Here is a 20,624-nt window from a genome sequence, read left to right as displayed (position 1 = left end):
GCAGTTCATGAACTCAATGATCTGTGGACTGGGTTGTTTGAAATAGTCTTTTAAGACTTATGATTTAACATCTAAGTGCTGTATAGCAGCACTGTGAATTGGAAATGGTTTAATGTCTGCATTTGTCACTTTTCCTCGCAGTTAATAATACAAGCAAAACTTCCGTGGTTCACAAATGTACTTATTTTTTTCGCACGGCAGCGGACCAAGGAAATTCAATAAGGTCTGTGACAATATAAATGTCTGTCCCAGAATGTCTGTTAATATGTCTGTAGGTTCAAAAAGCTTGTAAGTGCAGGGGCACATGAATCTGAATTCCACAGCTTCTAAATGACTCTGCTGCTGCTGCTGCTCTGCTGCTGCGCTTCTGCTGCTCTGCTGCTCTGCTGCTGCTGCTTCTCTGCTGCTGCTGCTCTGCTGCTCTGCTGCTGCTGCTGCTCTGCTGCTGCTCTGCTGCTTCTCTGCTGCTGCTGCTCTGCTGCTCTGCTCTGCTGCTGCTGCTCTGCTGCTCTGCTCTGCTGCTGCTGCTGCTCTGCTGTTGCTCTGCTGCTTCTCTGCTGCTGCTGCTCTGCTCTGCTGCTGCTGCTGCTCTGCTCTGCTGCTGCTGCTGCTCTGCTGTTGCTCTGCTGCTTCTCTGCTGCTGCTGCTCTGCTGCTGCTGCTGCTTCTCTGCTGCTCTGCTGCTGCTCTGCTGCTGCTGCTTCTCTGCTGCTGCTTCTCTGCTGCTGCTGCTCTGCTGCTGCTGCTGCTTCTCTGCTGCTCTGCTGCTGCTCTGCTGCTGCTGCTTCTCTGCTGCTGCTTCTCTGCTGCTCTGCTGCTGCTCTGCTGCTGCTGCTTCTCTGCTGCTGCTTCTCTGCTGCTGCTGCTGCTGCTGCTCTGCTGCTGCTCTGCTGCTGCTCTGCTGCTCTGCTGCTCTGCTGCTGCTCTGTTACTGCTGCTGCTCTGCTGCTGCTCTGCTGCTGCTGCTGCTCTGCTGCTGCTCTGCTGTTGCTGCTCTGCTGTTACTGCGCTGCTGCTCTGCTGCTGCTCTGCTGTTCTGCTGTTCTGCTGCTGCTGGGGAAATTGGATTCATTACTCTGGCCACTGATAGAACGATTACCCCATGACTGATACTCGTACCCACTCCTTCATTCCTTTTCCTCTTTGATGCTCAAACGTTTCTCTTTGTTCTCTCTGTTTCTCTCTATTACTCCACTTCCTTAATGCGATTTCATCCCGAAACCCGAGTGATAAACATATAGATTTTCACAAAAGTAATGTTTGCTTTTACAGACTCTCAGGTCCCTTCTTCCGCTGTTGTTCTTCGTCCGTATACCGGATGATGTATGCAGAGTGGGAGAAAAGCGTTTTTTATTTTGCCGCCGCTGATCGACGACTGCGCCGAGATGACGCGGAAGACGAAGTGCTGCGTAAAGAACTCCACCAGTCCCCTGTTCACAGGGCTTTTCTTGGCTAATTAAAGATTCATGCAAAGCTATGTGGCAACTTGGACAGATGAGTTGCAGACGGTCTGCGTAATGCAGCAACGCCTTTCTAAAGCTCGTCTCGCTGCGGATTTTCTTGCGAGCAAAGGGCCTTTTTTCAAAAGAAGAGCCGCTCCGACCCCGACAGACAGAACTGGAGTTAAATGATTGATGCGTCCCATAATTTCACCTTTTCACCTTGGAGACGCGTGCTCCTAAGAGCCATATTAAAGCTTAATTCTGCCAGCGAGGAGCAGGCGGTGTTCTGAAGAGGAGAACACATGTCTGGTGAGGCCTGTTCCTCCTTATCTAGCAGCTTCAGCCTCAGCCAAAGATAGATGTCTGCCGTGCCAGCGTGTTTATTTTCCTTGCCGATTAGCTTCGATTAAAAGCAGACCATGTTGTCTCTCTCCACCTATTTTTTTTCCTTGCATTTGTGTGTCTGCCTCTGTGTGTGTGTGTGTGTGTGTGTGTGTGTGTGTGTGAGGAGTCCTCCGGTCCTCCCCGTGCGGCGGGTGTGTGTGGGTGTTCGTGTGAGAGTCTCCGTTATTTCATCTCCACTAGGCTGCACATGATAATTAAGCCATGGGGGGCTGGGAGAGGGAAGGTGGGTTACAGCTTTGAGTAATTCTGTGCCCCCCCCCCCCCCCCCCCCCCACTCCCCCTCCCCCTCTCATCCACCCACCCAACCCTTCCTCTGTCTCCTTACAGCCTTCCCTTACTTTAACCCTCCCCTCCTGCCCCCACACCCCCCCCCCCCCCCCCCCCCCCCCACCTTTCCACCTCAGCTCCAATCCCACCTCAGGCTGTGGGAATTTTCTTTAGTCACACTCGGCTTACCAGGTAAACAAGCCTGAATGGGGGAGACGCGCGCGGAGTCCATGGGAGCAAATAAAACAGGGGAGGATGTAAATGGATTTATCACCGAGCTCCCTCACCCGTCTAGAACACCCTCACCCCCCCCCCCCAGCATCCTCCACTCGCCGTCTTTTCTCTCGAGCGAGGTGGCACTCTGCTAACTTGGCAGTCTTTCTAACGAGTCAATTGCAGACCTCTGGAACTCAGGTGCCTGGAGAGCTCTGAATCGGCAAAGTGGGGACTTTTTCTTTAAATATTTTTTTCCATTCCCTCTTGAAAGGATTTCTCTCCCTCTCTCTCTCTCTCTCCCTCCCTCATTGCCTCTCTGTGTCTCTCTCTCTCTCCGTCGATCTCGGTCTCTGTGCCACAGAAACAGCAGTGACTCTCTCAGAGGCAGCTGTGTCAACTCCGTCTTCAGTCGGACTGTGAACGATAACAGCGCACTACCTGTAAGCCCTTCAGCTCAAGCAGACACACATTCCCCGCTCCTCTCCTCCCTAAATTATCTGCCGCTAATCCAGATCAGAAAGTTAAAAAGCGGGTCAAGCGTGAAAGCCTTATGCTGAGTAATGAGAGAGGGACCCATGTGAACTCATGAGTGTGTGTGTGTGTGTGTGCTCAGAATCCTACCAAATCCATCCAAGGCTTGCTCTTCAAAGGAGTCTTTCAATCTGAGGGCAGGAAGAGCAGACTTTAAACCAAGACCACCATAAACAGACTCTTCTGTTTTATAACAAGCCCGGCCTGCCAAAAACAGCTCCCGAGGTTTTCCGAGCAACTGTGAAGGGGAAATATGGATTCAAGAGGAATACAGTACAAGGGTGATAAAAAAAAGGGAAACCAAATTTACGTCCCCCTGTTGACAGCGCTCAGGTGTGTGCAAAAGCAGAAATCCATTCCAATCGATCCGGAGGAGCAAGGCTGAGGCGGAGAGATTGGGCCGAGCGCCGCTCCTGCCTCCTCCAGGGAGCCTTGATCATGGTTATAGCCCCCCGTGTTAATTACGGCGCTTTGACATTTCAGCATTAGCCCGGTCTCTCATCTTGGCACTCTGGCAAATCTTTTTTCCAGGCTCCTGAGAGCTTGTGTTGGGGAGGGATGAAAGGGTGTTATGGTACAGTTGTTAGGAAGGGGATAGGGGTGGATGTGCAAGCGTGATGGTGCACTAAGAGCGCTCCATCCGGCTGTCTCGGGCTGATCCTGTGTGTGTGTGTGTGTGTGTGTGTGTGTTTTCGATGGAAGCTCCTGCTAATCGATTGATCTTCCAAGGCAGCATTATCCGTCCTAATCCCACGTTGTCATTAACACCCACAGTGTCATTTGTTATGTATTGATCTATCGACCCATCGATCGGATGGTATACAAATGATAACGAACACATTGAAAAGTAGAGAATGAAAGTCAAGGAGAGCGAGAGGAATTGATGAGGTTTGACTTTTCCTTCCTCGAGTTGTTTCCTTCTGCTGGGTAGAAAGAGATCCACACGGCGCTGCACTGGGTCCTAAGCGGGGCTGGAAGTCAAAGATTCTGGTTTTGGGTGTTTTTTTTCTTTAGAAAATATTCACTGCACATGATTTGTAGGAACCGAAACGCCCACCTGTCACACATTCTTCTTCATCACCTGCACAATATTAGAGGTGGGTATTAAAGTGTCTGCCGGTGGTCTGAGTGATAGTGCTTTCTCCCCGGTAGCCTCTGTGTGTGCACCTCCTCTAGCTCCATGAGTCCATTCCTCCGTGGAGAGGCGTGCTAACGCCGCAGCAACATGCTGTTCAGAGTGCCAGATGCATTGAGGCTCAGTGCAGGGAGAGCGGAAAACAGACACCGATTCAGACATCGCCGCGAGCTTTGGATTGCCAGCTATGCCTGTTTCCTCTCTCCTAACAGCCGCTGACATGGATGAGGGGGGGGGGGTACACTTCCCTCGCAGATGCTAATTGCTGTATATTCATTTAACTGAATGTTAAGACCAATATGCACATTCTTGAGCGTTGTGCATACTTCCAGCACATATTTTTTAGAAGGTGTATGATGTGTTAATGTCTTTGCTTCAGCGCTGTAATAGGTTTGTATTCAGAACTGACTACATGTGGACATCAGCGAGAAAAGGTTCTGCGCTTAACTCGTTAAGCAGAGTGCATCATGGTTCCTCAAAGGCGTATGTTATCAGGTTCTACCTAAACCTCTTCAGAGGGAACCAGTGTTGGGGAGAAATGCATCAGTGTTGAGTAGCGTAAAGGATTCTAATTCAAAATGTAATAAAGACATTGCTACTTTAACGTTTCACAGGTAGTGTTTGGTAGTAACTAGCTAGTTAAGCTAAGCCTGCAGGCGGACATGTTTACTGGAGGTTGGGTGAGGCTTCACCGTGAGGACGCTGTAGTGCAGCCGTGCGTTCACTCAACCAAAGGCACTTTGTCCTGTTGTTCTGTGTCGCTCCTTCCTGCATCGTCGGTCAATAGTTCCTCCAGCTTAGGGAAATAACTGTCAATGATCACAGCTGATTGTCGTTGTGGCTGAACACAGTATTCAGCTCCATCATGACCTCACAAACAAGTGGAAACGCATTGTGTTCCTCGGTGTCGTCCGTCCGTCCGTCCGTCCGTCTGCACCAGTGTGAATGTGAGCGCGCACGTAGCGTTCATCGTGAATGTGATATCTCGGGAACACCTTGAGAGGAGTTCTTCAAATTTTGGACGACTCGAGGATGAATTTATGGTCATTTGGTGGCGAAAGGTGTTTTTGTCCATAAATCGAGGATTCACAACTATGAAAATGTCACACAAACGTCTAATAAGGATAACATTATGAATTGATGATATTTGGACTTGACTGGTTGGAAGCGTACGACCATGAGGCAGTAATTCTACTTTGTGTTTGTATTTCTTGAACCCACCTTTGTATACAACGAAAATTTGTTGACAAAAAGTGTGGGAACGGATTCCTCACATTGATGCCTTATTTGTGCTCCTGACAGAATTCATCAACAAAGACGTTCCTCAAACACAAAGGGTTCTCTGTATAAACGGAACCATCTGAACAGAACCGTGTTTACTTAAAGCTGCAGAGTTGAACGATCAAAGTGTCGTCAGGGCAGAGAGGGAGAAAGGACGTTGGACCGCTGAAGGTTTCAGCAGCGTAAAGCGATGTTAAGGTGTTCAAACCTTCACGTCTTCCCTTCCCTTCATGCACACACGTGTAGGTTTTAGTTCCTCCGGCTCTTGAAGGCCTCATTGCCGCTCCTCGCTGCATGCGAGCAACGCCGGCGTTGCACTGGGAGGTCAGGGTGCTGCGACGGCGTTCTCCCCGGCTGACTAGCAGCCCGTCGGTGGGTTACTTGGCGCTCACGTTCATCACAGGTGACGTCTCAAACATAAGGCCCCGTCACACCGCCGCACAGTGCCGCGTCGTGCCGGCATGGAGAGACTAGCCTTTCCATCACACTGCAAAATCTCTGAAAGCGAGCCGTGATTACTCCACAGTAAGGTCTGAAGCTGTGTGGCTTAAAAAATGATCCGGGGAGTGAGCGTGGTGGAATAATTTGTGGGGTAAGAAAACAGTCAAAGCTCTAATCAGGTTTCACACAGTAGGAGTCCTGATTTAGGATCGCCAACCACCAGCTCAGCTCTCTCTTTCTTCCTCTTAGAAGTCAGAGCTTGCAAAAACGTATAATCCGAGACATGTAGTCTACAGATCTGGTCGAGCGCAATAGCTAGCGTGTGTGTGTGTGTGTGTGTGTGTGTGAGTGACCAATCGTGAACGAGTGTTCTCTTGAGAACCTCACTGACCCGGTTAGCTGCTTCCTCTTCCTTTTCTCTGTATTCCCTTAAGTGTCTCGTGTAAACTCTGGAAATGAACGAATACCAGAAGATTATTCATCCCAGCAGACGGAGGGACCGGCGGTGGGATATCAGCTGTAGAAAAGACTGGAAACACATTTATGTCTAAGAGTCAGCAGAGAGTGTGGAGAGCATTGGCAGTGCACCACAGTTAAAGACAAACCTCCTGTACGGAGTGGTTTGCAAACTCACTGAGAGCTGCCCCCCCCCCCCGTATCCCCAGCTGAACGTATTTCATTCAGCTCGAGTCGCTCGGCCCCGAGGCAAACCCGGCACTGGCACGGTGAGAAAACGCACGGACCTTCTCTGCGCGCCGTAAATCTCACATCTGCTTCTTACCACCGGCGTGGAGGCCTGGATGTCAGCCGTGACGTCCCCCACGCGGTCAGACAGAGACTCTCCCGTGACTTCCCTCCCACAACCGGGGGGGGGGGGGGGGGACGGACGGCCATTCCACAGCTCCGGGGGTTTGGAGTGTGCACAGGTGGAGATCCTGCTCAGGGTATTAAATATTTACAGTAGTGTAGATACCCTGCCTTTTGGAAAAAAATACAGTTCAGAAAGACATTTAGAGGAAGACGACAAAGGTAATCACGGTCATTAGTCAGACGCTTTGCCTCCAGTCTAGAGGCGGTGGGTTGAATGAGAGCTCTGCCTGTGTCGGTATATGATCTGTTAAATTGGTGAGAATGCTCCACTGTCTCTCCGTTCCATAATGTAGACCGAACACTCTGAGTACCCCTCCGCATTGAAATTAAAGCCACATCAGAATTGCTTTGACATGCATTCTTATGGTAATGACAGCCCCCCCCCCCCCCCCTCCCATCCTTTCATTTCGATGGCCGTCTTAACGACCGTCGTCCCTCTAAGTGCTGCAGCAGCATCCAATAGGGCTTCATTTAGAGACCCGCCGCCATTCAGGGTGAATGAGGGGAACAAGGGCCCTAGATGAGGAGCGGAGTGCCGGGGTCTGGTTCTTCATCAGCTCCGCGTGGCTGTTGGGCTGGTAATTACACACATTATCAGTCATTACCGCAGTCTGCCACAGCGCCTGAGACAGGCGGGGAGGTAGGCCTCGGTGCAGGGGGGGGGGTAGTGACGGTTGATGGGGGGGGAAGGGAGGTGTGTATGCATTGGGGCTAGGGACATACAGGCTGCACTCCAGGTGATGGTGATGGTGTAGACAGAGTAGGACGTCTGCTACTTCATCTATCGTGGTGTCTTTCTCTCTTTTTTGTGTTTTCCCTACTTTCTATTTTGCCTTATTTTTTGGGGTTTCTTTCCCCATTATGCACCTTTATATCTGAGCTCACTGTCACATGGATTCCCCTATGACAGCATGTTTGCCTCCCCTTTCTTCTTCTGTTTCTCAGCCTTTCCTCTACATCTGTCTCTCAGACTTCATAGTCTCTCTGTCTCTCTCTCTCTCTCTCTCTCTTTTGTGTATATCTTCTGGGCTCGCCCGAGATGCAAATGACACAAGAAAGTGATAAAAGTTGCATGTTGGCACCACCATAATTAAATATTAAAGACGCTCGTTTTTTGTTTTTTTTTTCTCCAAGAGAAGGGATGCCTGTGGATATTGCTTCCCCGTTACAGCAGAGAGAGAGAGAGAGAGAGAGAGAGAGAGAGAGAGAGAGAGAGAGAGAGAGAGAGAGCGAGAGAGACACAGGGAGAGAGAGGGAGAGATAGAGACACAGGGAGAGAGAGAGAGAGAGACAGGGTGGGAGAGAGAGGGAGAGAGAGAGACACACAGGGAGAGAGAGAGAGACAGGGTGGGAGAGAGAGGGAGAGAGAGAGACACAGGGAGGGAGAGAGAGAGAGAGAGAGAGGGTGGGAGAGAGAGAGAGAGAGACACAGGGAGAGAGACAGAGAGAGAGAGAGGGTTTGATTCAGATGCCTTTTCTCTCATGGATTATATCATACGAGATGATTAAGAACACGGTTTGGGAAGAAGCCGTGTTAATTGTAGAGAGTTGATAGTGTGTTGACGGGGGAGGAGACAAACCTCTGCAGGTGATGCAGTGAGAAGTGACGGGACTCCTTTACTGTTTCTCGGTGGATATTCTTTAGTTAAAAGTTTAAAAGTCTTGTAATCGGACTAAATTTCCACACGAGGCAGTTTATTTTTCAGCTGTTGTTGGGCTGTTACATCATCGTCACATACGTTATTCTGATGCAAAGTGTGACCCACTTTCTTCACTTGCATTGTTCCTGGGCTTAGTCCCACCGACCCTGTTTTCCATTCACTACGTCAAAATGAGGATAAAAAAAAAAGAAAGAAATCATCATTGTGTGCGTGAGCGTGTTCCTCTCCTTGTGTCCCTCTCCTTGTGTCCCTCTCCTTGTGTCCCTGTCCTTGTGTTCCTCTCCTTGTGTCCCTCCCCTTGTGTCCCTCTCCTTGTGTCCCTCTCCTTGTGTTCCTCTCCTTGTGTCCCTCTCCTTGTGTCCCTCTCCTTGTGTCCCTGTCCTTGTGTTCCTCTCCTTGTGTCCCTCTCCTGTGTCCCTCTCCTTGCTCTTTTGCACACACTCTGTGTATTTATGTGTCAGTGTGTGTTTGCATCATCTGTGGGCCTGGTAAGTGTGTGTCATGACTGCAGCCCTGCATGGGGTATGGGCCTTTCTGCTGTGCTCATCCAGGCACGGCTAAAAAAAGAGATGAGGAGGAGGAGGAGGAGGAGGAGGAGGAGGAAGAAGAAGGGGCTTGTTGCTTTTAATTGAATTGTAAATGCGAGTGGAGGGGAAACGGGGGCTGCTCCTGGCTGGGACAGACAACAGATGGAAGGCAGGGACCTGCCCTGCAGGGCGAGATGGGGTGAGAGGGGAGTTGAGTGGGTGGAGGGGAGATAGATGGATGGATGGATGGGGGAAGGGAGAGTCAAAGGGCCTGGTGCATGAAAATGACCAGGGTCTGTGGCCTCTGTGGAGTCTACAAGTTCTCTCTCTCTCTCTCTCTCTCTCTCTCTCTCTCTCTCTCTCTCTCTCTCTCTCTCTCTGTGTGGCTCTCGTTCTCACACTCCATCTGTCTTTTTGTTTTTATCTTTATTGCTTTTTCTTCTATCTCTTTGCCTCTTGGAAAACAGATTTTTGGCTCGCAGAATGTAAGAGCCGATATCTAGCCGCTAATCAATAGTAGCGGCGCAGCAGTCAGTTGAGGTAAATGAGCTTCTCCCTGCTATCTTACTCAAACACAGCGATTATACTCTTGAATCAAATGTGAATAAATACAACCTAAAAATGAACTTATTTCAGTATGCAGAGTCCTGTGCATTAAAGGACTCATTGATAGAGAGTGTTTCTGTTATCTAAGTGAGACGTCACACTGGTCACAGATGGACTCGCTGTGTAATATAAATGGAGATTTTTGCTCAGTAGGAAAAAGAAACGGTAGATCTATAGGAAGTACACTTTTCCTTCTCTCTTCAAAGAGAGGAACGTTACCCCAGCCTGCCCTCCTCAGGTGAACAGGGCTTCTGTCACTGCACCAAGCAGACTGGGTCACACACACACACACACACACACACGACCACTAGGTCAATACAGGCTTTACCCCCTGACTAGATTAAGGGTATTTGGGTTGTTTGTGCATTTGCGGTGATAATAACTCCACACGGGGTCGCTTCTCATTTCATTGAACTGATTAACACTGGGTCTTATCTCCGCATTGATTTTACTTTCTTTTTTTTTTTTTTTATACTTCCAGGAAATGTTGAAGTGAAACTTCTGGTGTAAAAAAAAGAAAAGAAAAAGAAACCTCACAATCACACTCTTGATTTGTATGCATCCGCCACAGGATTCATTTGCCAAATGAGAAACATTTTGAATGAGGAATAAGCGCGCGCCTACAATTACATAGTGTTGAGATGAGCAAGTATCCTCCATTTAAATGCACGCTCCCTGCCATTGCCTTGCATATTTTATTTTTCATACATCATTTTGAGATATATAACTCTGTGTGTTTTTTTTTTTTCTTCCATTTCTTGCAGACGATGTCTGTGATGGATACTCCTCATAACTGTCTCTGCAGGCATGATGTCACCGAGCTGCCTTAGTTAATCTCTTTCCTCCCAGACAGCATATTCACAGCCTTGGGGCTAGACCCAGCTCCTACATCTATCTGAAGCCAGCACATGCACTGTTGCTCTCCAATAACTCCGCTCAATTGCCCATCATTCCTCCTCCTCCTCCGCCAACCTCCCCCCCGCCCCACACACACACACACACACACCTCCGTCCACCGCTGCATTTTTATTCTGTTATTAATCTACGGACGCGTCTGCCAAATAATTAACCTGGCCGAGTTATTTATTCCCTGGGTGATATTTCCCTACCTGTGTTTGCGAAGGCAGAGGGGAGGACGATGCCATTGAAATGTCCTCTTGCAGCTAAAGGAGGAAGGAGGGGTAGGTAGGTAGGTAGGAAGGAAAGGTTTGGGGCCTTACCTCAGGAGGGGTACAGGCGATTCATGCGGGGTATTACAAATGCACAAGTAACCTTTTCAGTTAATGAAAAAAAGAGGACGTGCTAATAAAAGAGAAGGAGCTGGAGAGGGACTCGTATGAGGGGGACACGTGGGCCTGGGTGTAATTCCCAGTGCAATTCCATTGGCAATCACATGCAGTATACAGGCGCACACACACACACACACACACACACACACACACACACACACACACCCACACACACCAACTGCTCACATGCCATAGAGACATGCAGATATGCTAACACACACTAGTCACATAAATAGAAACACACCCTCGCTCGCTCACACACACAACGCGGCCAAAGCTGGCTGGCTGGGTGTGATTATATCCAGGAGAGAGGTAATGTGTTGCGCCTGAGGTGGGAGGTGGTAGATGGAGGAGACATGAGTGCTTTGGCCTTGAATTTCACCCAGGACTGCCTCCCATCTCCCCATGCCCATTTCTCACTCTTAGGGGAGAGTTCACTGTGGGCTGCTGCAAGTGTGGGGAGTGTTCAGGGACCACAGAATTTCACTGCTGATTCTCCTGCCCAAGATGGAGGTCTCCCCCTCTCTCTCTCTCTCTCTCTCTCTCTCTCTCTTTCTCTTTGCTCTCTCTCTCTCTCTCTCTCTCTCTCTCTCTCTCTCTCTCTCTCTCTCTCTCTCTCTCTCTCTCTCTCTGTCTCTCTCTCTCTCTGTGTCTGTCTCTCTGTCTCTGTCTCTCTGTCTCTGTCTCTCTCTCTCTGTTGTCTCTCTCTCTCTGTGTCTCTCTCTCTGTCTCTGTCTCTCTGTCTCTGTCTCTCTCTCCCTGTGTCTCTCTCTCTGTCTGTCTGTCTCTCTCCTCTCTCTCTCTCTCTCTCTCTCTCACACATGTCAACAGCAGGCCATTTGAGTCGGAGAGCTCGGCTGAGAGGACGAGTGAAAGTTTGTAGATGGTGTAGAATGTGTCCACTGGTGAAAGCTTGAGTGGCATTGAGCATTGTGTAATGAATACAAAATCCCAAAAATGTTTAAAAGCGAATTTCTGGCATTCAGCTCATGTCAACTATTATGCAAATACATTCCTGAGGATCTGACACAATTAAATAATCATTTAAAAAATACAAAATGACCCACATGTACTTTATTTCATTTGTTGGTCCTCCGGTTGTGTTGAAAACATGTTCTCAACTTCTGCATCTTCTCTCGTTCAATATGCAAACTTTCTTTTTACGTAACCCTAGAGTAAAAAACACTCTGCTTTTTAAGCACTCTAGACGTTTCCAGTCTAAGAGCCAATTTAAAATGTGAGTAAAGCAGATGTTTGGAACCATACCTGCAGTCCAGGAATGAATCCGCTGCTTTCACTGCACCCTCAGCCCATCCCTGTTCAATCTCTAACGACGGACGGGAGCCTCGCTCGCCAAAAGGAGCGTGCGATTGCCTTTTTTTTTTTCGCGTTTCTCGATACCGAACGAGGCCTTCATGTGCTATCATATGACAACATGAGAAACATTCAGTGTGATGTGCTTTTTTATACTCAGCCAAGTCCAGACAGGAGAAGGAAAAATAGTCCAGCGACGACCGGGCAGCTGTTGGAGCCTGTCGGCCTTGGGTGTCAGCCTAAGTGCAATTATTTTTCACGCATGCCATGTTGACCAGATATACTCCTCTCGTGTTCTATTTGTCAGGGTTAGGGTTAGGGCGGGATGTCCACACACACACACACACACACACACACACACACACACACACACACACACACACACAGAGACGCATATTTACTTACACGTATCAACAGTGACCTGATTCTTCTGGGTAGTAGATAAATAAAGGAAATCATCGTCCCCAGCGAGAACCTGCTGGGACATAAATCTCAGTCCAGGTCTGATTTGGTTTTGAACGAGGTTGCCGTTGATTAATTTGAATTTGCAGCGCAGGGAATAACTCCCATAATTCACATCGGCGGTTGGTTTTTCGCCCGTGTTCCAACGTGATCGTCTCCCACCTTCACCGGCGGGATGTTTGGGCGACGCTGTCAGCCTGAGCGCTCGTCACCCGCTTCTGTGTGTCTGTCTGCGTCAGGACGCCTGAGCCTCAGACGTCTACTGTCTTCACGCCTGTCAAACGCCGTGACGCAGCGCCGTATCTTATCAAATATCTCCAAATGCCAGTCGAAGAGACGGCGGTAATATTAAAAAAAAAAGAGCGTAATTAAAATGGAAAGGAGCAGGTCATGTTGGGTAAGACCTTCAGATAAAGAAGGCCTCTGAGCAAGCCAAGCAGTTTTCACTCCCTCCCTCTCTCCCTCCCTCCCTCCTCCTCCGTGCCTGCCCTCGCTCCCTCTCCTTCCTCGTTCACTCTCCTGTCACCCTGAACAGAGGATTGACATTCAGTCGAGGACACCCCTGGCTGGCGGTTAAAAGAAGTGGAATTAATGTGCGAGTTGAAGAGAGAGAGATAGTGTGTGTGTGTGTGTGTGGGGGGGGGGGGGGGTGGGGGGTGGTAGGTGGGGTAGGGGTGGACGGTGGTAGTGGATGACTGACACAGTTTTTGATGGAGTGCAGACATGGCTGACTCACCCTCTCTTGTTCCTCCGCCTCCTCTTCTCCTCTCGTTCTATTCCTCTGCTTCCATCTCTCTATCTCTACATTCTGCTCACTCGCCGGGGTCGACACCCCTCCCTCCTGTCCTCCCCTCCTCCTCCTCCTCCTCCTCCTCCTCCCATCCTCTCTGGCCTTATTGTTTTACATCTCTTCATCCAGGCTTTTATGGCTGCTTCGTCCTCGCGCGGACCCATCTCACACCACCTGATGATGGGTTCCTCCCCCAGTTATCGCGGCTATTTATTACCAGCGTCGATCCACATCGCATTTCTCTGACTTTGGGAAGATGGTTTTCACATTGGACGGCTTTACCGACTTCGCCGTATATAACAAATCGCACGCGAGGTGACACAGCCAGAGAGGAAGCCTCACATCACTATATTACACCGCAGATTTACTAGCCGCTGAAACGCTACGTAGCATTTTAATGATACTTCTTGTCGATTGTATGTTTTTGGGGAGAATGAGTCAGTTGGTGTTGATGACGTCACGTGAATTCCTGGAGATACGGAGGGAGCTTGAGGTGAACGCGCCGTTATCAGGCCGTGCTGTTTGAAGTCAGCAGTGCAGATACTTCTATCCATCAAGGGTTTACTGTCGGACTGCTTTCGATGCAAATGAAATTGGTTAACTCTACCGGCGCTCTACCTGCCACGTTCCTCCCTGGTTCTTAAAAAAAAAAAGCCTGTTCGTGAAATATGTTATCAGATCATCACCTCTTCCAGCTTTCCCTTTTAGCTGCCCTCTGACAAACGCTGTGAGGTAACTGGAAATCTATTGGTGCTCTACCTCCTGTGAGTCATGTAGTAGGGGGAACATGTTTTAGCACTTAACCTCCATAGCAGGAGCAGCTGTGGGGCCCGGAGGGACTGCGTATTCAATAGAGGAAGGCCGGCTGGATGCCTAATTAACTGGGCTGGCTTGATGACACAATAGCATCTTTTGAAACGGCCAATACGTTTGTGGAACAGTGGGGCGAAGATAAGGGGGTCAGCTCCAGTCCGTGAACCACATTTGAAAACAAATGACTTCAGATGTCACATTAAAGACGTTTTACAGTTTATTTGTGTCACTTGTTGTCCAAGCATTTCAGCTTTAACAGTTCATTCCACAGTAATTGCAGCAGCGAAACCTGCTTTTGCTGATCTGCTCTGATCAATGGTTGTCATCCTGTTCGGTTATTTAGTTACCAATCAGTCCGTTCAGCCTTTAACCGCACTTTCAATGAGTTGAAAATAAATCCCTGTAGTTCTGACAGCAAAACTCTTTTTAACAAAGGACAAAATCAGCCTGAACAACATCTCCACAGGGAGTTATTTTTGTTTTTGTTTTTTCGTACGAAATATACTTTAGCAAGTTGATGTAATCAGTGAATGCAGTGTGGAGGGTGGATTTACTGGATTTGAGGTAGCCGAGAAGAGACGAGGAACCCCAGGTAGGGCTCCACTCATTATGGATCGATCCCCTCTCTCCTGTGTCAGGTCCTCTGCAGGCCTGATTGAAGTGTTTTCACCCAGGCTTCACAAATCTGTAAAAAAAAAACCCACATCTCTCTGCCTCCTATTGATTTCAAAATGTCAAAACCTAAACCTTAAGAGAAGCAGAACACACTCCGAAAAGGCTTCAAGACGGGCTTAATGGCTGCCGAAGGAAAGCTGTTGGGAAAGTTTTTACCGGGTTTATTCTTTCTGTAATGGCTTCCCCCTTTGTCTCGCTCATCAGAATGGATTTTCCGAGGGAAGAGGGAGGTGAAGCATGTCTCCCTGCCATAACGAGGCAGGAACTGTCAGTTAGGATACCGTCCCGTCTGGTTCGTTAAGGATTAGGCCGGTCGGGGAATGTTGTGAATTAATCCGCAGCGTCAGACATCACACCGAAGCCTCGCGCTGGATTAGTATTAGCTTTTGTTTGATTCATTGTGAATTAACCGACATAATCCACCTGGTGTCAGACACAATAAAAACACAGCAACTGACACAGAAACAGGATTAGGTTTACGGAGGAGAACAGGAGGCCTGACTGCCGTCAGTCAGGAAACCTGGAATGCCGTTCAATCAAATTATATAAATGTCCTTATCCTCATCATGAGTGGCATTTTGCCATCTAATGAATTTTGAAACCTCTTCTCCCAGCTGTGCAGCGCTGATAAGACTGAAGTGGGTTAGCAATGGCATTGGTTTTCATTCCATCTCTCAATTGTTACAGAAAGATGAAGAGGCAAAGTTGGATGTGGCTCAGGCACAAGTCCTGCTCTGCCCCGCAGTCACGGATTGGTTCCTGGGTCTTTCAGTCGTGGCAGCAGCTGAGTCGTCGTTCCCCTTCGGCTGAGGCTGAGAACCCGCAGCAGAGGAGGCGGACGTGCTGGGAACACCTGCTGGGTTCCCTGCCTCTGGTTCTCTCCTTGCTTCCATCCCTCCACGCCTCCCTCGCCACTTCCCTCCTGAATCTGTCACAGCCTTTTCTTTCATCTGCATCTATATTCCCCCCTCCCTTCTCCCTCCGCCCCTTCTCCTCCCCCTTCGGCTTCGCTCTTCCATCTTTGCGTCCCTGCTTCCTTGCATCGACTGCTCTGCCCAATCACAGGCGTGACAGCGGCAGAGCTCAGCGAACACTCCCCCAGGTGCTGGTCTACCTCACCATGCAGTAATGTGTCGTCTCTGTATTACACAGGATGTGGTAGAAATGACACTGCTGGGCTGGCATGTATCACCAGAGACATTATGTTTACACTTTTTACTGGAAATAGACATCTGTACCATACCTGAACAGCAATATAATGTAGCTCGTATTTTACTACTACCAGCACCTTTAAAGTGCAAAATACTCATTAAAAATGAATTACATTGCTTTAGTAAGTAATCAACAGAAAGTGTGATCAGTAACTGGTTTCAGAAATACCTTTAAAGCTACTAAGAGGAGCTTTCATTTTGTCTTGATTCTGGCGGCCCCTGTGGACAGAAGCGGTAGTGTTTTCTGAGCACCAGACCACCCTACTGCAGCGGGGCTTCGACGGTCCTGGTTCTAGTTCTCCCTCCCAGTTGGGGGACTGGAGGAGCAGCGAGGCGAAGCTCTGCTCCCGGCTGGAGGAGGAGCCTCTGCTGTCTCCTCCTCCTCCTCCTCCTCCTCCCACCGGAACTCTGACTTCAGGTTGAAGGTGCAGGACCTGAAGTTAAGAACATCTATATAGAAATAAGCCAATTTTAGATCATATAAAGGTACCAGTAATAAACAGAGACTCCTCACAGCGACTTTAAACAACTCTAAAGCCTTCACACCCACGTGTCACATATTCTATATTTAATTAACTCACACAGAAATAGAAAACAAAAGATTGTGGTTCAATGTGGAATTGGGGAAGTACACTTTTAAGTTAAGGCAACTACTAGAGATGATTGAATGAATGAAGTCAGAATCTATAAAAGAAAGACGGTCATTATTTGCATGACCACCAGAGGCCGCTTGTCAGGAAAATGGCAAAGAATGTGTGTGGGTTTTTTTTTTTCTTCCCCCCCGTCAAATGCTGTCAGCGCACAAACGCAACACTATGGAGAATAGCCGAGTGAGGTCACTTCTATTTGTGGGGTCAAAGCCTGCCGACGCAGTCCCAGTCGAGACCCTGAGCGCTCAGACTCAGCCCTCTCAAAGCCCAATCACTCACGACGGAAGCTCGTATAGTCGCGGCAGGATGACTGATACTTATTGCCGGTTTCGCCATCATCATGTTTAGACAACCTCAATACATAATGCACGATCCAATGTCGCGTGCGCCTGCAGCGTGGTCATACATGTTGTAGATGGGAAGTAGATGCATCAGTCACAAAGGGCACGTGAAGGATGACTGGCTGTCTTCCCATGTGTTTCGAACGGAGGAGCTGTCATGGATTTCTCAATTGATTACACGTCCTCACATGCAGCTAGTAATTGCGTAAGAGTCGAGGCAAGCTGGGCTTCTGACCAGAACATTCAATCACTTTTCATCTATTATGAAGCATATACTCAAAGCTCAATATGGAAAGAGGCGCTTTATCAAGCCCGAGGTACCATCACGATGAAAAATTGAACGCATTAATAACCTACCACTTTGCTGTGTTTTTTGTTCATCTTCAGGTCAATGCGAGTCCTAATTCTCGCCGCTCAGACGTTTTTTACCTTTCCTACGTCTCGCTGTCTAGACCTCTCCAAAGACGGCCTCGCGTGCTCCCGATTCATTTTTGTCGGAAATAAGGACATCTTCTTCAATGCTCCAGACTGCTACTTTATGTTTTTTGGGGGGGCTTTCATACTGATAGATGAAAGGGAAACATAACAACGTCTGCACAATAGAATCCTAATACGGTGCTCGGTCTGCCCCGTTATCACGCAGATCACAGGGAGGCAGTCATGAAAGGGCCCGGCTCCAGGAAATAAAAGCATTTTTTTTTTTTTTTTTGTCCAAGCAGACCACGGCACAAATAAGTGGAGGCACTTTGAAATGCAGAGTGGTCGAGTCAGTCAGTCAGTCAGTCAGTCAGTCAGTCAGGCAGGCAGGGTGTCCTCCCCTCTCACCGGGGGCTCCATGGTGTCAGTCCCCACCTCGTTCTCTGACCCCTCCTCTGTGTTCTGCGGAGGCAGCGTGAGGCAGGTTGCCAGAATCTCTCAGGGCTGGTGGAACAAAAAATGTCTCAGCGGCTCTTGTTTTATTTCCCTCAAGTAGCATTCAACACCTCCCCATCACATTCGCACCGACAAGCCCCCCCCCCCCCCCCCCCCCACACACACACATTACCATACGATTCAAATCTAACATCGCCTTTCATTCAAAAGGGCGCCCAGAAAACGTGTAATTATTTTCTCTCTTCCCTCCCTGTGATCAAAGCCCTGAAACAGGAGTGATTACAGAGAGTCAGGGTGTCTTTGAAGACCCCCTCCTTTCTGTTTGGTTACAGTATAAACAGGGCCAGGAGACGCCACCAGCGCTAACCTCTCCTCAGCAGGCAGACACTTGCCGAGCGGCAGGTGTGCCTCTGTTTACAGGCAGCCGCTGTTAGCGCACTGCACTTCAACCCTGACCCGTCTCAGGGTCTTTGGTAGTTCTCTCTCTCTCTCTCTCTTTGTCTCTCTCTTTGTCTCTCTCTCTCTCTCTCTCTCTCTCTCTCTCTCTCTCTCTCTCTCTCTCTCTCTCCACGGCTCACTTTCTCCGTCTGCGTGCTCCACCGCATTCCCCCGCACTTCTCTCCTTGAACCCTGGCTGTAAAACGTAGTTCTTACGTGATCTGTTTCTGGTTTGTGGGGTTAGACGTGGCACGACTGAGAGAGAGAGAGAGAGATGCGCTGATTGCAGTGTTTATAAAGGGAGGGGGAAGTATAAGAAGAGATTAGGAGAGGAACCACGCAGAGGGTACACTCTCTCGCGTGTTACAAAAACCATGCTGTAAGATTCCTTTTTTTTTTTTTTTAATTTGGCAGTTCAAACATCACGCTTTGCCTTTTTCCAGCTGTGTATTTACAGTAAATGGATGACTGAATTACAGCGAGGATCGGTGAATCAATTCTCTCTCTCTCTCTCTCTCTCTCTCTCTCTCTCTCTCTCTCTCTCTCTCTCTCTTTGTTATTTTTAGGAGGAGAGAAAACAGTTTTCACAACTGAAAGCGAACACCATTCAACGTAGTTATGCCGAGATTTCTTAAGACCTTCCAGCTGTGAGAGCTATAGCATGATGATAATAAGACAGGGTAACGATCTCCTCATAGCCTTGGATTTACATGTGTTTACCAGGGGAGCACAAGATAAAATGGTAATTACGTGAGAACTGCGCGAAGCCCAACACTTTCCCGTTAAGTATAATGAAAATGCTTTCTGGTGCAAATTCTATAACCGCTGTACGGTTTCCCATGTATCGCCTTATCTTGTGGTTTACCTCTGCAGACATCTACTGTACGTCTTGGATGTCAACGCACAGAATGACTCCCTCACTGACAGAGTCTCCATGTACCGGCTGCCTCAGGATCTATTGAATCGCAGTGATAGCTGATTTACTGCAGTCGCAGTGAGTGCCAGGTTGTGCTTACCAGTAACCGAGTGCTTATGGCTCGCTCCAGTTCTCCAGCACGAAAAGATTTACATATTTTGTTAGTATGATTTAGTGAAGTGGAATAAAACAGAAGTGAAGTTATAGCTCCTGCGCCTCATGGTATCGTGCAACACTGGGCTTCAGAGCTTATCGGCACGGCGAGAGTTAAGTTGCCAAATATTGCAGTTTCTAAAAGAAAGGTCGTAAATTAATTGGACGCATTCTCTCTGATGCCACGAGCGGAAATCAAAGCCTGACGAGATTCTGTGTTTCAGTCAGCAGAACGTGAACTTTTTTAAGGTTTTTAACTTTTTGTTTTTGGAGGAAAAAAAGTAAGTGAAAGTTTCTGGTTTAATCCAACTGAGGTTTGCGCCTGAGGTTTGTGTCTGGCAAGAAGCCATGCCTTTGCTCTCTGACCTTACTGGCAAAAAAAAAATAAAAAAATGGTCACACATAAACAAACTGTACTACAACTTGACTGATGTGTGTGTGTGTGTGTGTGTGTGTGTGTGTGTGTGTGTGTGTGTGTGTGTGTGTGTGTGTGTGTGTGTGTGTGTGTGTGTGTGTGTGTGTGTGTGTGTCAGTGGCCCAGAGCAGCAGCTGCACATGTGTGCTGCTGTTGAATCTGCGTTTCTACACTTGTCTTCAGGCAGCACTAGAAGTACAGCGATATTCCCAAATATCCCCCGTCTCCTCTGAAACACACACACACACACACACACACACACACACACACACACACACAACGGCTCCCAGCAGACCACTCTACCTCTGCAGGAGCACAGGCTCGCATCAGCTGAGCACAGAAAAGGGCCTGTCACAGGAGGAGCGAGATGCGAACCATTAGCAAATTTACGTCAGCCCAAGCGCAAGGGGTCAGCGCGGTCAGACGGACCACCCAACGGCTCGGTCATGAAGGGCGAAGACACGGAGGAGGGGGAAGGAGAACGAAAAGAGGGACTGTGAGGAAGAGGAGGGGAGGGGAGGAAAGGAGCGCGGCTATCTCCTTTCAGACAGTCCTGCTGAAATGTGCTGAGATGACACAAGCTTTCACATACGCTGTGTGCGCTCAGTTGTGAAGCCACATGCGTGTCCTGTCAGCACTGTTCAGGTATTGTTCACTATCGTGCACGTGAGCGTATGCGTGTTCTCATGATGAAGGAAAAGCATTCTTCCTCCCTGCAGAGCGATGACAGTGTCCAGTCTGCTGCTTCCAACACTGAGCTAACACCGCGGGGGCATCACAGGCATACTTTCAGCTTCATATTTTCCCCCAACAAACACCCGGCTCGGGTTATTTGGGTCGTCGTGACATGACGGAGTAATTGGTTTGCAACAGATCACTCCCCGTATTTGACAACCCGCCCCA

Source organism: Cebidichthys violaceus, unplaced genomic scaffold (assembly GCF_023349555.1).
Source record: "Cebidichthys violaceus isolate CVI_PGR_0920_01 unplaced genomic scaffold, fCebVio1.0.p SCAF_39, whole genome shotgun sequence".
Lineage (NCBI taxonomy): Eukaryota > Metazoa > Chordata > Actinopteri > Perciformes > Stichaeidae > Cebidichthys > Cebidichthys violaceus.
This window is presented reverse-complemented; position numbering follows the sequence as displayed.